Below are 15830 nucleotides of genomic sequence, written 5' to 3'. Positions count from 1 at the left end.
GCAGCACCACGCTGTGTTGGGCGCCCAGTCCGGTGGGGTAGAGATGGGGGGCTGCTTTGACCCCGTGTGCATGGATGGCTGCTCTTAGGGCGCTGTTTAAGCTGAAAATCTCAAGGGCACATAGTTGTCTCCATGAAGGGCAAGCACAGCTTTGCTGTGTGACAAAACACTGCTGCGTTCAGGGAGAGATAGCTGTAGTATTTGTGTGAGAATGGCATGCCTAACATCCAGCAGCTCAAGACTGTGGGTCTTTGGCTGAAATCTACAGCACATAACACGTGACACAGACCAGTCTTTCACTTCTTGACAAATCCAGGTGACGAGAAATCACAAATAGCTCACAAGAACTGCTTCAGACATTGCAGAGAAAGCAGGTTTAAGGGCAGGGCTGTGTTGCCCCCAGGTGTGCTGTAGCTGCAGCTGTAGCTGCAGGTGACAGGGTGACCTGCTCCATCAGGCCTGTGATGTCCAGCACCACCGCACAGCTGGCTGTTCTTTTACACAGCCAGTCCGTACAACACAGCTGAGATACACATTTAACCAAAGCTGGATGACTATTGCAGCCATCCATATGCACTTGCAAGTTATGATGGCCAAACAGAGTAAGTCTTTGGAAATTAACTGCTTGAATTTGAGCATATCCTTAAGTGATATTGAAACCAGTATGGGGTAAACCCATAAGCTGCATTTTTTTTTCTCTTCTTTGAGGATTTTAAAAAGCCGTTGTATGCAAATGCCTCACAACTTCAATTCTGCGTGTCTTCCTCGGTCCTTAGGAGCTCTCTCCAGCATAGCCATTCGATGGCTGTAGGATGTGGCTTTTGAAACCTAGAGACAATAAGGTATGTGCATAACATTCCCTTATCCATGCAATTTTGTTACTGTGTTCATAGCGAAGAATGTGTTGTCAGGTGGTGTCATTCACGTCAGAATCAACACCAGTTTTATAACTGTACACACTTTTATAAGCATAGAAGAGTTTGTACCTAAGTCCAAGATTCTCAGTTATTGAAGGAGGTCTGTTGAATAAAAGTCCCAGATGAATAACACTCTCAGAGGACCCAAAACAAAGAAGTGTTCCAACACTTCCACAGGAGATGCCATACTCCCCCTGCTACTCCATTCTGCACCAAAGTCCTGATAGACACTTTTCATTGCAGATGGAAAATAATTCACTCCTGAACTCAAACTTAGCTTGGTGATTAATCTTGAGTATGTGAGCAGGATATACGAGGTTTTTGTCAGAGAGAAAGGAATGTTACTTCAGGACAGGAGGCACTTCATTCCCTTCCACCTCCTAAATCCATGGGCAATAGAAACTTCATTTTATTTATCTCTTTATTTACCTGGTCTCCAGGAACCTCCACTTTATGTGTTCCAAAGATGTCAACAGAAAATGACTCACTTTTCCTTTTCAGCAGAGACCCAGCTGGCCTGTACCAAATGTTTGTTGTCATTCCATTGGTACATTAACCAAGGTGTGTTGTGTTTGTCCTTTAATCTTTGTCTCTTCCATCGGGTTTTTCAGAAGGGGTCTGAAGAATAATACACTCTCTAACAGAGATCAGGAGGGGTCTTCTTTCTAGAAATGAAGCAAATAAAAAAATGCATGGTGTCAAAATCTTCCATTGCCTATTTGGAGAATAGAAAAATAAAATATTGAAGTACCTGGGATTCTCTTTGCATCCCCATGCTTTCTTTGAGTTCATGCTTTCTTTTGAGTTCTTTTGAATCCAGTTTCTCTTTGGGAGGAGGAACACAACTACATTTCCTAAGACTGTAAAGACCCTATGATCTAAGAAGATTGTCAGAGAAAACCAGTTCAGTATCCTGAAAGTCTTCATACCTGCAGGTGCAAGAACAAGGGAGTCCTTCAGTGATTCCCTAATGGATTAAATTCAGGGACAATTATGAACAACTTACCATGGCCTTCCCATGGCTGGGAAAGATGGGTGATGGACCTCTGAGAAATGCTGTGTAATGGGATAAGGTGGGGACTTTCCTGTGAATATGAAGATCACAGGACAGTTTATGGAGAAGAAGACCAGCTAGCAAGGGGAGTTGGGAAAAAGTTCACTTAAAATGAGTCTTTCATGTTTGGGAAGTTCGTGCTGGGTTTGGCCAGGGATCATCACCAAGAAGCACACTGTTTTCACAGAATCCCAGAATGGTTGGGGTTGGAAGAGACCTCTGGAGATCACCTAGTCCAACCCACCGCTCAAGCAAGGTCACCTAGAGCACGTCACACAAGATGGCATCCAGGTGGGTTTTGAATATTGCCAGAGGAAGACTCCACAGAGTCTCTGGGCAACCTGTTTCATTGCTCTGTCACCCTGACAGTAAAGAGTCAGTGTTAACAGGCAGTGCTAACAATCTAAGTGCCAGTCTCATGATACCTAGTGTTTCTCACAAAGGTCTTTTGCCTGTGACCGCGTCAGAGTTTTGACTTTCAACAAGCAGCAAAATGCATTTGTAGCTGTTGGGTATAAGAACGTGTTATCTGAAGGTAAGAGGAAAGGTGTAACCTAAAAGGACTCAAAATAATTATGAAAAAATAAAATTAAATTAAATTAATCTGGCTGTGGCTAGCATTTTTGTGATTCCATTCTCCTCATGTCTCTGGGTGAGTAATCCTAATTTCCTGCCCACATGCTGCCAAATGAAGCAAGTGTTAACCTTCAAGATAAAATAAGAACCCACATACTGGACCTTTGGACCTCTGAGAGATAATTCCGATATGGAAGGAACATCATGCAGTCCAGGGGAACAACAGCCCTATTCACTGGCAAAATGGTGAGGCTCAGTGCTGAGTGTGCTAAGGGGCACAGCTCACCGTAGGCTAGTCAATGCCTCTTGACAGTGGACTGACTCGAGCATTTTTATAGCACTGCTCCTTTAATCTGCCGGTCCAAGATTTTGTTCCAGCTTCAGCAGCAAGCACTGCACAACAGGAAAGCTGCAGCAGTAATACTTACTGGTGAATACAGGGCTCGGAGGACACTTCTCTTTGACTGTGGAACAATGGAGCTGGTGAGAGCTGTGAGGCCGAGATTTTATTGTTTGCAGGACAGTTAGTGAGCAAAGCAGTGATGAGATTGTGGAGACATGTCGTGACCTCAGCTCTCCTGAGCAACCTTCACTGCCAAACAGGAGCTGGCTATAGAAGATGAGATGCAGCTGCAGCATTTTTCATGGGAGAGCCCACAGCTGTATGGAGTTTTTGGGCAGAAGGTGCCACTAAGCATCAGGTTGTCCTTGCTCCAGGGAGAACATTCTCATTGACAGTGTGTAGCATGCTGGTACGTCTGTTCCAGGGCCTGCCCTGAGGCACTGAGGACACACTTTACCTGTCACATATATCTATCTGTTGGGACGCTGCTGACTACAGCTTGCAAGACCCAAATCTAGGAGCCGGAACTGCATTTTTTTCTAGTATAAGTTCATCCAAAGGGGAAAAGAGGATCGACCACCACGTTGCTGCTTATGCGACTGTTAACTGGGTGCTATCCTAAACTACCCTGTCAGGGACGGGTCATTCTGGGCACCTGAGGACTGAGGATAGGACATACAATCGAACTGCCCAGCCCCTCCTGGGCTCTGAAGAGCCTCTGGCTGGTAGCGTTTGGCAGGGTTTAACTTTGCAAAAGCATCTTCCTGGGTATTTATCTTTGAGGGTAAGGTAGTGCATTCAATTAAAGTCAGTCAACACAGACAGACTCCTTGGAACCTGTGGCCACCTGAGGAGGCTCACGAAAGGTCTTGATGCTGTTTCTCTGCCCCAGCCTTCACTGTTTCATTAAATGCAGGAAATGACACATTCTAAAAATGCATCTTTTTGTGGGAGATTTTTTATCCTAAAAGCTCTGATTTTTTTTTGCACCTTCTCTTCTATCAAAGCAGAAAAGAAAACTAAACAAAAAACTGCTTTTGAAACTTCTGGAGACATTTGCTTGCATAGAATTGAGCATCTGCTAAAAACTCTGAGACATCAAGGCAATTAACGGTCTTCTCCTCCATTAAATTTGTTTTACATGACGTTTTTCAGATGTTTACTTACATCAATCTTTTCGGCATTGATTATCCCCACTTGTAAATGTAAAGCTACATTTTCCACTCTAGGTTTTATTGATACGGTATTTCTGAAGGTGACAATGATGTCCTATGATGCAAGACACAGACAGCAAATTCACATCACAGCTCCTACCTCAGACAGCAAACAGACCTGATACCAGAGCTCCCATCATGTGGATAGGCCAGATGGTGAGAGCAGGAGAATGAAATAACATATGGACCTTGGCAGGAAAGGTCTTAGCTCCTCCACAGGAGTCAATGAGGACAATGTTTAGTTGTCTAGAAATAGTGTAAAAAGGTCCCCAAATGCGGCATTTTGTATAGTCTGTTTCCACCTCTAGGCAAGGTGCTACACTACTGTTCTATTCACCAGGTCCTGGACCATTTAATAAATAGTCCTGATTGCTACTGTCAGTGAGGGCAATCTTTCCGCTTCTCTAACCACCAGTTCTGAGTAGTCAATTATTGAACTCTGTGAGTTAAAAATAAACACAATGCAGTAGCTCCGAGGACACCTTCTGTTTTACGCAAGGTAACTAAATGGTGTTTCTTAGTTGGTGTCAGTCACGCAGGCAAATTTTCAATGCAAGCCAGTTCTAACTGGTCTTTAAAGGTCATTATTTCTGTGCAAATGTTTGTTTAATAGTGTACGTGTAATTTCCGGTTCTGAACCTGTCTCTTTGGCTCCTTCTCAGCTTTTTCTTGGCTGCGCAGAGGTGAGATGGCGTTTAGGCCTCTGCAAGACAGGCACCAGAATTTCAGGTGTCAGGTGCCTGTGCCAGTCCCTCTTCTTGTCCCGTGCTGGCTCTGGGGTGGTGGGCAGGAGTCTGACAGCTCCTTGCCCAAGCTGGGGAGCAGAGCAGAGGTAAGGACCATGTGCAGCAGCAGGCTGCCTGTGCCCAGGAAACACACAGGGTGGCATGTCCCAGGCACAGACAGAAGTATTGCTTGCTGCCTGTTGGTTGGATCACACCTTAGTGGGGTATTCAGATCTGGCTGAGGCTGGCTCTTCAGTCCCATTTTATCTCCAGGACCTGTTTTTTTCCCTCTTCATCTGTTTAATTTAATCCTGTGTACCTGCTTTGCCATTTGACGAGTGTTTATTTTATTGGGACTGTCTTCATTTTACACTTGGATCCCCACTATGCCTTTCAGTTCTTTAGTATTTCTATAATATTTCTGTCTGGAGACCTAATTCTGGAGCAAATAGTTTATTTTTAGCTTGCATACTTGTATAGGACCAACCATAGTGGACAAGAGATTGGTGAACATTACTAGAAATGGATTATTTCACAATGAAATTCATAGAATCACAGAATCATTACGGTTGGAAAACACCCCTGAGATTACCTGGTCCAACCATCCCTCTACCACCAATGTCACCCACTAAACCATGTCCCTAAGCACCATGTCCAGCCTTTCCTTGAACACCCCCAGGGACAGTGACTCCACCACCTCCCTGGGCAACCCATCCCCATGCCTGACTGCTCTTTCTGAGTAGAAATGTCTCCTCACTGCCAAACTGAACCTCCCCTGGCACAACTTGGGGCCATTCCCTCTGGTCCTATCACCAGTTACCTGTGAGAAGAGGCCAACCCCCAGCTCCCCACACCTTCCTTTCAGGCAGCTGCAGAGAGCAATGAGGCCTCCCCTGAGCCTCCTCTTCTCCAGACTAAACACCCCCAGTTCCCTCAGCCGCTCCTCACAGGACTTGTGCTCCAGGCCCTTCACCAACTTCACAGCCCCTCTCTGGCCATGCTCCAGGGCCTCGATGTCCTTGTAGTGAGGAGCCCAAAGCTGAACACAGTACTCGAGGTGTGGCCTCACCAGAGCAGAGCACAGGGGGACGATCACCTCCCTGCTCCTGCTGGCCGCACTGTTCCTGACACAAGCCAGGATGCTGTTGGCCGTCTCAGCCACCTGGGCACACTGCCAGCTCATGTTGAAGCAAGCACTGACCAACACCCCCAGACCCTTTTCCTCTGCACAGCTTTCCAGCCACTCTGCCCTGAGCCTATAGTGCTGCATGGGGTTGTTGTGGCCCAAGTGCAGGACCAGTGCAGCACTCAGCCATGTTGAACCTCATCCCACTGGCCTCTGCCCATCCACCCGTCCTGTCCAGGTCCCTCTGACGGGCTTTCCTACCCTCCGGCAGATTGACACTTCCCCCACCTTGCTGTCATCTGCAGACTTACTGAGGGTGCACTCAGTTCCCTCATCCAAATCATCAATAAAGATATTAAACACAAATAAAACAAGAAGCAACAGGAGACTTTGATTTTAATACTACGGCCAAGCTGAAATTTATTTTCATTTGAGGTGGCTGAAAGCTCACCAAGTAAAAATTTCCATCTTGTCGACCACCTAAAGCTCCTAAGAGTTTTGTTTTGGGACAAAAAGTTTCATTTATCTCATTTTTGTTTAAGATTCAGCTGAACTAAAGTAATGAACACTTGATTCAGAATGAAAATGTAAACATTTTTGATGCAGTGAATATCTGACATTATGGAGGAAAACAAAACTTTTGTTTCTTGCTGACTAGATTTGCATTTCCGTAAATGATTTGTTTCAGTGAAATCTTTCCCTTTTTCAGAAAATACAAGTTCACTTGAATTTTCTTGTTCCACTTTGCATTTCAGTAGGGGCTTAAGAAAACATTTACCAGCTCATTCTGGGAACAGCTGCTAACACCCTGCCTGGCACAGCAAATTTGGCTTCTTCAGCTGTATTTTATTTTCTGCAAATTCAAGGAGGGTGATGTCATATAAAAAGCTCCCTCTCAACAATGAAAAGATCTATGTATGTGTAACAAACCAACCCAAACCTATGTCATTGTCTTGTAGGATTTGCAGTCCTCAGGAAATGAAGCCACAGCCCAAGGCAGGAAAGCCAGAGAAAATTTCAGTGTCTGAGGCTGTTCGCAAAAATGATAGAGGCTTTTAAGTTACAGCCAGGGTACCACATAGGTCTTTTCTTCCTCTTGCTTTTGTCATAATCCTGCATAAACACTCTCTGTGCTTTCATATCTAGCAACCAGCAACTGTTGATGAGATACAGATGTGTGAACTGGCTGCCCATGGAAGTGGTGGAGTCACCATCCCTGGAAGTCTTTAAAAGATGTTTAGATGTAGAGCTTAGGGATATGGTTTAGTGGAGGACTGTTAGTGTTAGGTCAGAGGTTGGACTCAATGATCTTGAGGTCTCTTCCAACCTAGAAATTCTGTGATTCTGTGATTCTGTGAAGCCAACTGTTGTCCCGCAAGTGCTGGCAATGTAGAACATTGTTATGTCTGTAACACCAGAATGCTGTTCTGATTATGTCCAAGACTAGCAGAAAGCCTGTCTTGCAGTTCTTTACCTTTGGATGAGACATGGAATAAGTCAGCTCATGAATTTAAGTTTAGTTTATACCTCCTTAGTGTTGGGATCTGTATGTTTGTCAGACACTCCAACATTAACTACTGATAATTAACCCAAAGACTGTGACACAAAATATTGTATTGCAGAAAGCTTGTGCTTGCATTGTAGTCTGCCATTCAAAGAGGAACTGGAGAAGAAATATTCATGAACTCTGAGAACTGCATTCTGAACTGTGTATCATTCTCATACTCTGTTCAAAGAGTACCACTAAATTCAGCTTAGAAGCCATTACCTGTATACTGCAAGTTGGTTTACAAAGTTTCCTCCTACTAAGAAGAAATAGGTCAAAACTGGGTACCTCTGAACCTCAAACATTCAGTTACTTTGCAACATATTCTGATTTTTCTGCTGTGAAAAGTACTTTCAATCCTCTGCATTCAAAAAATACTGGTACTTACTTAAAAATGACAGATCAGTATATTTTTCCTTCAGCTTCCTTTCTTTGAGTTTTTGAATCTTTTGCTTGCCCTCTTTTTTTTTTTTTTTTTTTCCTTCAAGATTTCTCTGCAAATGTAATGGTTAGAACCTTAATTTTTGGTTAACAGGGAGCAAGTCAGATGATGTGACTTGAGGAGCTGGGACATTTGGAAAAAACGGATCCAGTGTATTTAGTAGAATCTTCTTCCCTCTTAAACAGTACCACAGTAAATATTTGAGAGTCCATATCAGGCTCCTGGAATGGTGTGAATTGTCTGTTCAGTGGACAATGTGTCTCAGACCATGGCTGTTTAAACCACAAAGCAATTGCCTCTGCACAAAGCATTCCTTATTTTTATACAGAGAGCAGAAACTCCTTTTTGAGTGCGGTAACAAACAAACAAACCCTGCCACTTTCCCAGAGTTAACTGAATGGAAAGCTGGGGTGACCCTGCCCCAGCAGGGTCTCATTTTGCAGGAGAAGTGGAACACAGCGTCAGCTTTCCCCTGTACTTTCTCACATCAGCAGAGACAGGAACTACATGTATTACTGTAAGGTGACCCTTGTTCCTGTAATGGCACTGTGACCACCCCCTGGGCACTCTTCAGCCCAGGGCAGAGCAGGCTGAGGGCAGGCCTCATGGCGGCCTGCAGCTCCCTCACGAGGGGAGCGGAGGGGCAGGCGCTGAGCTCTGCTCACTGGGGACAGCGACAGGACCCGAGGGGACGGCATGGAGCTGGGACAGGGGAGGGTCAGGCTGGGGGTTAGGGAAAGGGTCTGCACCCAGCGGGTGGTCATGGCACTGGGATAGGCTCCGCAGGGCAGTGGTCACAGCATTGAGCCTGCTGGAGTTAAGCAGTATTTTGGACAACACTCTCAGACACATGGTTTGATTTTTGGGTGATCCTGTGTGGAGGAGCCAGGAGTTGGACTCAATGCTCCTTGTGGGTTCCCTCCAACTTGGGATATTCTTTGATCCTATGATTCTCTGCAGATGGTGCCATAGCCTGGGGAAGGCTGGCAGAAGCTAGAGGGTGTCAAAAGAAGGACTGGACTCTGAAATTTTGCTCCTGTCCTCTATCCCCTCTCTGTTGTTCACTGGCAACGCAATTCTTTTCTCAGTCTAGAAGGGAAGGGGAAGGGCTTTTCTCAGCAAGTTAAGTGAGATTCACTCCAAAATATTCCCCAGTGGGGTGATAAAAAATTAGATCTCTGTTGTAGGTTAAGACCAACACTATGATTGTCACACACCTGGAATGTGGATGGGAGAACCTCTACTGCCAGAGTGGAACCTCTCTGCTGGAGCCTGTGGGCTGTCTCTCAGACAGCTATATCTGGGAGGGAAGAAGACTTGCAAAGGTCTCCCTAACAAGCAACAAGCTCCAGCTGAATAGCTGCCCTTCTATCCCTTTCTTTCTGCAGTCAGGCAATAGGAAATGGAGGATGTCTGGGAACAGCTTTCCCTCTTGTAAAGGCAAACTTATCCGGCAAAATCAATTCAGGCAGTGTGACAGGGGACAAAGAAACCTTATTGTCACAGCAGGTTGTGATTGCATCCAGTCTACCAGAACACTTTGGGATTGGCTTCTGCAGTAAGAAAAACAGTAAAGGCTTTGAATTTGCAAGGGAGTAAATAGTGACCCAAGAAGTTTGTCTTGAAAATGAACTGAGCCATGTTTTGTTGTTTCACTAAAACATATTAGCAAGTGAGTTGGAATTTCTCCAGGAACCTACCAATCCATCCAAGTCCAGTGAAGCATTGACGAGGTTGTGCAAACATGTCCTGTGGTACAGTACATTTCTCTGAAAGCCTCCAACAGAAGTCTGTCATTGCTGTACTAAATGCTATGAATACACCCAGCTAGCCTTTTCATCAAATACTTGCCTTTGAAAGAAAAAAAACGGGGAACGGCAGGAGGGATGTAAAGCCATAGAGAGAGTAAAATGTTTGCCTCAAAAGTTAGTGACTATGCCAGGAGCATGGCCTGCATTTCTAGACTTCAGTCATCAGCCATTCTGTTGAACTACACTTCCCTCATGGTTTTGTGTTAAGGTTGTGTCTGAAGCCACTAGAATCATACCCGCTCTTATGAAACACTTCTGTTGCTGAATTAAAGCAGTATGTTTGGTTTCTGTCAGGCTTAGGTCTCTAGAGGGAGAGCTAAATGTCACTGTGCATTGACTAGTCAGGAAGAGAAATAACTTTGCTTTTGGCTTTTTTTTTTCTTTTCTTCTCTCTCTCTCTCTCTCTTTTTTTTTTTTTTTTTTTTTTTTTCAATGATAGGTCACTGAGAGCTCAATAGAACATTTCTGTCAGAGTAATACCTTCCGGGAAATAAAGTTTTGAAAGAGTGATCCATGAAATTGCTACAGTTTCAACAATATTTAATTTAAGGAAAAATCCAGATAAAAAATTGAGCCTAAAAACTGTGATCTCTCATGTGAATTAGTTTTATTTGATGACGTCCATTTGAAGAAAATAGAAAATGGAGATCAGTGTTGTAGAAAGGTGCTTAGAATCTACAGAAACTAAAAATGTTTAGGTTCCAAAACGATGTTTTCTATCTCAATTTGGGATGAAAAACTCTTCATATACAATGCCAAGTGTTTACCATAGCTTTTCTCCCCATTGTAGGAGGTCTGAGTCATTACAGCAGGTACCCTGAAAATCCATTTTGCTTCCTAGGAATGGACAGCCAGTAGACCATTTCATGTGGAGCATCACTTCAAGAACAGAAACAGCATGTTTACAATAGATGTTACAAGTTTGCAAGAAATATTTATTGCAGATTTGTGTTTTGAGACCTGAAAGGCTGAAGTCCCTCATTCAACAATGGAAACCCTCAATCAAGGCTTCCTTCTCCTTTTCTCCCAGCATTCTGCGCTTTGTCCAAGTAGCATTGAATCACAGAATATTTCCCTCCTTGCCAAAATCCATTGCCAATATGGTGCAACAGCACATAGCAAGAATTTTTCAAGTAACTAGTCAAGCAGAAAATGAGACTTTCATTGGTTATCCTGCTCTGTTGAAACCAGACAGGCTAGACAGTGAAGGTGATGATGCAGGTACGTTGGGTCTGTTGTGCCACTACAGCCAGGGTGGTATTTTGCAAGTGACAACAGCACTGTGTGATGGTCATCTCCTAGGGTGCTCCTGGGTTCGTGAGTCCTGGGTTGCGGATCTCAGCCACGACCATAGCAGAGTTATTTTCTGGTGTTTGGCACCTGTGCTTTGAAGCTAGAGGTCACAGGTGTCTTCAGTTGATTACAAGAGTCTAATGGTGGAGGGTTAAATGAAACACAGCAGAGATAACATCAGAACATGTGGAGGAGACCTCCTGCTGTGCAAGGGGAATGGCTGGTAAACTGCTCTTAGTGATCTCTGGTGCCCAGCAGTGAATTGACACAGCTAACCCACACCTTCTCGTGTTTATTTTCAAGGAAAAGCATCATATTTCTCTTATGTCTTATCAAAATAGAATTCCCAAGGACGAATGGTTAGTCATCTGGAGCAGGGCCAGGAAAAAAAGCTAACTTTTGTAGGCAGGACTTCAGGGTTTATCCAGATAGACCTGTATGAAAAGCACACAGGGCTGATTTCACTTATTGATGAACAGGGATGGCTGCTGCTGCCCACGTGGCAGCACAAATGTTTTTCCACACACTCAGGCCAATGGAGGAGTGTTTTTGTAGGGGGTGAGGTTGCGGAACAGGATCTAACCTCAGTTAGGTGAGTATGGGGAAATTACACAGGTTCCTGAATGCTACTTTGATTTTCTGATGGTGGGGTGTGCTACAGAGGGAGTGGAGTTTATTGGGTCCACATTGCTATCATAGGGGTGTGAGCAAATCCCTTCTGTGGGGGCCGAAACAAGCTGTGGTCAGTGCAAAAGACTCCAAAAGTTGTGGGGAGTCATCAATTCATTGTGCCCTTATCTGAGAAATGCTATGCTGATGGGGAGACACAGGCAGCAAACCTCTGTGCTGTAAGCTAGTGGAAGAGAGATATTTTCAGAGATTTCTCAGCTCCCTTCTTTAAGGATATTGTTTAAAAGTCCGTTAATTGTACTGAAAATAATTTAAAATGTGTAGTACTAATGAAATTAAAGAGTTTAGCTGAATGCAATTCTGCTTTTGACCTTTTCAGTTTGCTGCTGGGAGTCAAGACAGTTCTTGGTCTTGATAAAGCTGAAGCCTTTTATTTGTTTTGGCAAAAATGATTTCCTGCCTAGCTGGCAAACATACCATTCCTCCCACCTCAGGTTTTCAAAACTCCATGACGGTGCTCAAAAATGGTACTCAACCCACACATTTCTGAACCCTCAGAAACTTGTTTTCCATTACCGGTGTGAGAAAGCTTATTTATTTATTTTATTTTATTTTATTTTATTTTATTTTATTTTATTTTATTTTATTTTATTTTATTTTATTTTATTTTATTTTATTTTATTTTATTTTATTTTATTTTTATTTTATTTTATTTTATTTTTTGAAAAAAAGAAGAATTGTTCACCAGAATGGGATTTTCTTAAAAATTCACAAGATTTGTAATACCGGTTGCAGAGAGCTGAAGGTTGTTTTGTTAGGGGACCAAGCAGAACTTGAGTATGCTTCCCACAGTCCAACAAACTGGTCTCCGTACTTGCACTGGAAGGCTTTTCCAGAACATTTTCCTCACCAGGAGGAGGAACAAAAAACAAGAGTCAGTGTGTGGCTGCCAAATGGAGCCCTCCCTTTGTACATGGAGCCAGGGGATGGCGCCTTTAGCTTGCTGCGAGGAGCTGGCAAGCTGTCCTCATTGCTGCAGACAGGAGGAGCAGGAAGTTTCAGCTTACACTGGGCCTGAGGAAAAGCAAAGGGACAGTACAGCAAGCCAAAGTAGGAGCAGAGACCAGACAGCTCAGCCTGGTGGAGAGTCCCCTCCTTCCCTAGGCTGCTGGCTGTGGAGAAGGAGGTGGAGGGAGAGGAAAGCATGGACACTAGGCCTTACCTTGTAAGATTGGCAGAGCCTGCCCTCTCAGAGGCACAGGGAGAAACCATCAGGTGTGTGAGAGTGAGGCACAAGATTTTGGTAGCTCACCACTCATCCTGCAGAGTCCCTTGGCCCATGCTTCATGCAAAGCACGTCATGGCTAGGCTGGGCTGGGCCTCAGGAAAGTTGTGGTCACCACCCTCGTCTGATGGCCTCACGCTCCCTGATGCTGTCAGAAAGCTGGAACAGAAGGGGCACCCACCCAGATGGGGGCACATTCCCAGCCCTAGCACAAACAGCAACTTCTGGGAAAGGCAGAGCTGGGCACAGAGTCCTAGTTTGAGGGTAAGCCAAGAAGAAGTGGAGAAATTAGGGTTCAAGTGATGACTGTGGGGTGTGGAGGCTAACACAAATATCTTACCTCCTCATGTGCTCTAGGATAGGTATATGTTATGCCTCCTTTGGAAATGAGATCACAGATTTACCATCTTTCCCATTTACTTTATTTTCTTACTGCAACTATTTTGCAAGGCCTTAGATTTTGGCTAGTCTCTCTGGTCATAGGAAGCAGACACCCAGAGGCTGTACATAAATGAAAATCAGGAGGTGCCGAGCTGCCCCAAACTACTGAAACTGAATCTGTGCAGGTTCCTGCTGAGTGACAGTCGGGCTGTATGTGTTCCACCACAAATTTCAGTCCTACATTTTGTGTTCTTCTCTCTCCTTATGCTCTGTTATTTAGTTCAATAATGATCTCTGATGCCAGGATTTCCCTTAGCCTAAGTCCTCTGTAAAATGCTTTACAGCTGTGGAACCAAACTGTTGTCAGGAAAAGAGCTTCTATTCTACATGCCAGCGCCAGCCACCTTGGAGTTCTTGCATTACTGCACATAAATAGCACACTTTGGTCTTCAAAGGGCTGATACACCACCAGCTGGGTGAATTCTTCCCTCCCTCACTAACTAAGGTTTACTTTGGCACAGCTAAAGAATTTGATTGCAGGATGGCAGTCCTGCATCCTCTTGCACCTAATTCATCAGAGTGCTGTTCTCTCACTTGAAAGATGTGCTAGGGACTGTGGCAACCCTTTGTCAATAACATGTCAGGGTGCTGGGCACCCATGGTACCATGTTTTGTGGAACAGGGCAGACAGGCCTGAGTAGGGGAGGTGTTGCAGATGAAGAACATATTCGAGGAGGGTGGAAGATTATAGGTGAGGAATGGGGAAGTGATGATGCCAGGAAGTGCCTTGTGAAGACCTCAGCAGTCACTTGGGATGGCAGGACCATGGGATGCAGGTTGGACTGTTTGGTCCATGGCTTGGCTGGCAGGTACAGAGAGCTGGGCCTGAGGGGGCCCAGGCCGCTTCCCGCTGATGAAGAGGCCACCCTGAGCAATAGCACAGCTGCAGTGTGCATGGGTGAGACATTGCACAGTCTGTCCTGTCACGGGACGTGCAAACACACACACCATACCGGGTAATTCTCACAGGAAGGCCACAGTCCTATTAATGTGTGTTTCTCCAGGTTTGCCCTTCTTTCCATAGAAGACAGCCTGCTCGTCTGCTGGTGGCTCACTTGAAACACCCACTCAGCAAACTAAGCTGAACATTTACCCCACCTTAAACTCCAGTGATCTCCCCTTACGCCATTCCTGCCTTGTAATTGTTACCTGTTCTTCCAAAGACCTTACTCCTTTCCACCTCACTTTCACCCCCTTCAACTGTTCCAGTTCTTTTTAAAAAAAAAAAAAAAAAGAGAGACATCTTCCCTGAGCAGATGCAGGAGTGCCCAAGCAACTCCAACCCGGTTCATTTTGTATCTGTCATTGACAGCGTAGCTACATTTCCAGGCTGAAATTACCAACCCTCAGTATCATGCCTGGCAATTACATCTTGTGGTGTAACAGTGACACCCAGTGGTCAATAAATACAAAAAGTCGCTTTCACCTGAAAGTCTTGTTCTAGGCTGTCTTTGAATTTCAGGGGCCTGGGATTCCTGAGTGCTAGTCTTATCATTTAAGACTGAGTCAAAGAAAGCATCGAGTACCTTGGCCATTGTCGTCATCGTTCATATTCACTTCTTCTTAGCCTTCCATTTGCTGTTTATGTGCATGAAGAATCTCTTCTCATTGCTCTTCATGTCCTTTGTCAAGTTTATCTCCAGATAGTCTTTGGCTTTTGTAATCCTATTCCTGTATGATCAGACAGCATCTCTATATACCTCCTAAGCCACAGCTCTTCCTGTTCGTAGGTGTCCTCACAGAGGAGCTTTCTCCACACTTAGAAAAAAAACAGAACTCAACACTGATGAAATTGGTGGTGTGCTGAGACTGCAGCTGTTGACACTGACTACCTAAAAATGCTTCCCCCAGGCCTCTTCCTATCTCATGCTTGAATGCTACGCTTTAGAGAACTGGGATGAGTATTTTTTTCTGCTTTTGTATGACATCTACCGCAACAAGGTCAAGGAGGAGTTGTCACAGTAGTATAATACTAAAATAAGTAGTATGAGGTACACAAGTAACACTAAGTATTTTTTTCTCTTACTGATGTAGAGAAATGATATGCCGACTTGCTACTTTGTTCATGTCTTCACTTAAGTCATAAGGAAAACAGTATTTGTTTGTCTTTAGTTCTGCCACAGAACCACAGTGTCATCTTAAGAATCGTGAATAGCAGGCAGGTAAGCAGAAAGGGCTGGCATTCTGGAGTATGCTTTTGGCAAAAGGTGTTCCTGGGAACAATTTTCTCCTATTCTTTAGGTAGGGATGGTCTGGTGGAATTCCAAAGGGTTTCCTGCTGTGCTGCAAGTCAGACACTTCCCTGCCGGAGAGGAAACTAAAGACTTTGAAAAAGACTAGATTTTTTTTTTTTTTTTTTTTTTTTTTTTTTCCCAGAACTGCTAGATGACAAACTCTGTAACCGCTTAAGAGGATCTCAAGGGTTTT

The 15830-nt window shown here is 44.4% G+C and overlaps 2 long non-coding RNA genes across 2 annotated transcripts in view; one reads left to right on the top strand and one right to left on the bottom strand.

Moving 5' to 3' along the window:
- Nucleotides 1–795: 795 nt before the first annotated feature.
- Nucleotides 796–13031, bottom strand: LOC137848496 (uncharacterized). The gene is made up of 3 exons (XR_011091391.1): nucleotides 12900–13031; nucleotides 1669–1846; nucleotides 796–1582 (listed from the first exon to the last, which is right to left on the bottom strand). It is a non-coding gene; the product is annotated as an uncharacterized lncRNA (long non-coding RNA).
- The window catches only part of LOC137848495 (uncharacterized), a 29200-nt gene continuing 24857 nt past the window's right edge, over nucleotides 11488–15830 (top strand). Inside the window, exon 1 of the long non-coding RNA XR_011091390.1 lies at nucleotides 11488–11639. This is a non-coding gene — a long non-coding RNA (uncharacterized lncRNA). The remainder of the gene's footprint in view (nucleotides 11640–15830) is intronic.

Source organism: Anas acuta, chromosome Z (genome assembly GCF_963932015.1).
Source record: "Anas acuta chromosome Z, bAnaAcu1.1, whole genome shotgun sequence".
Taxonomy (NCBI): Eukaryota; Metazoa; Chordata; class Aves; order Anseriformes; family Anatidae; genus Anas; species Anas acuta.
This window is presented reverse-complemented; position numbering and strand designations above follow the sequence as displayed.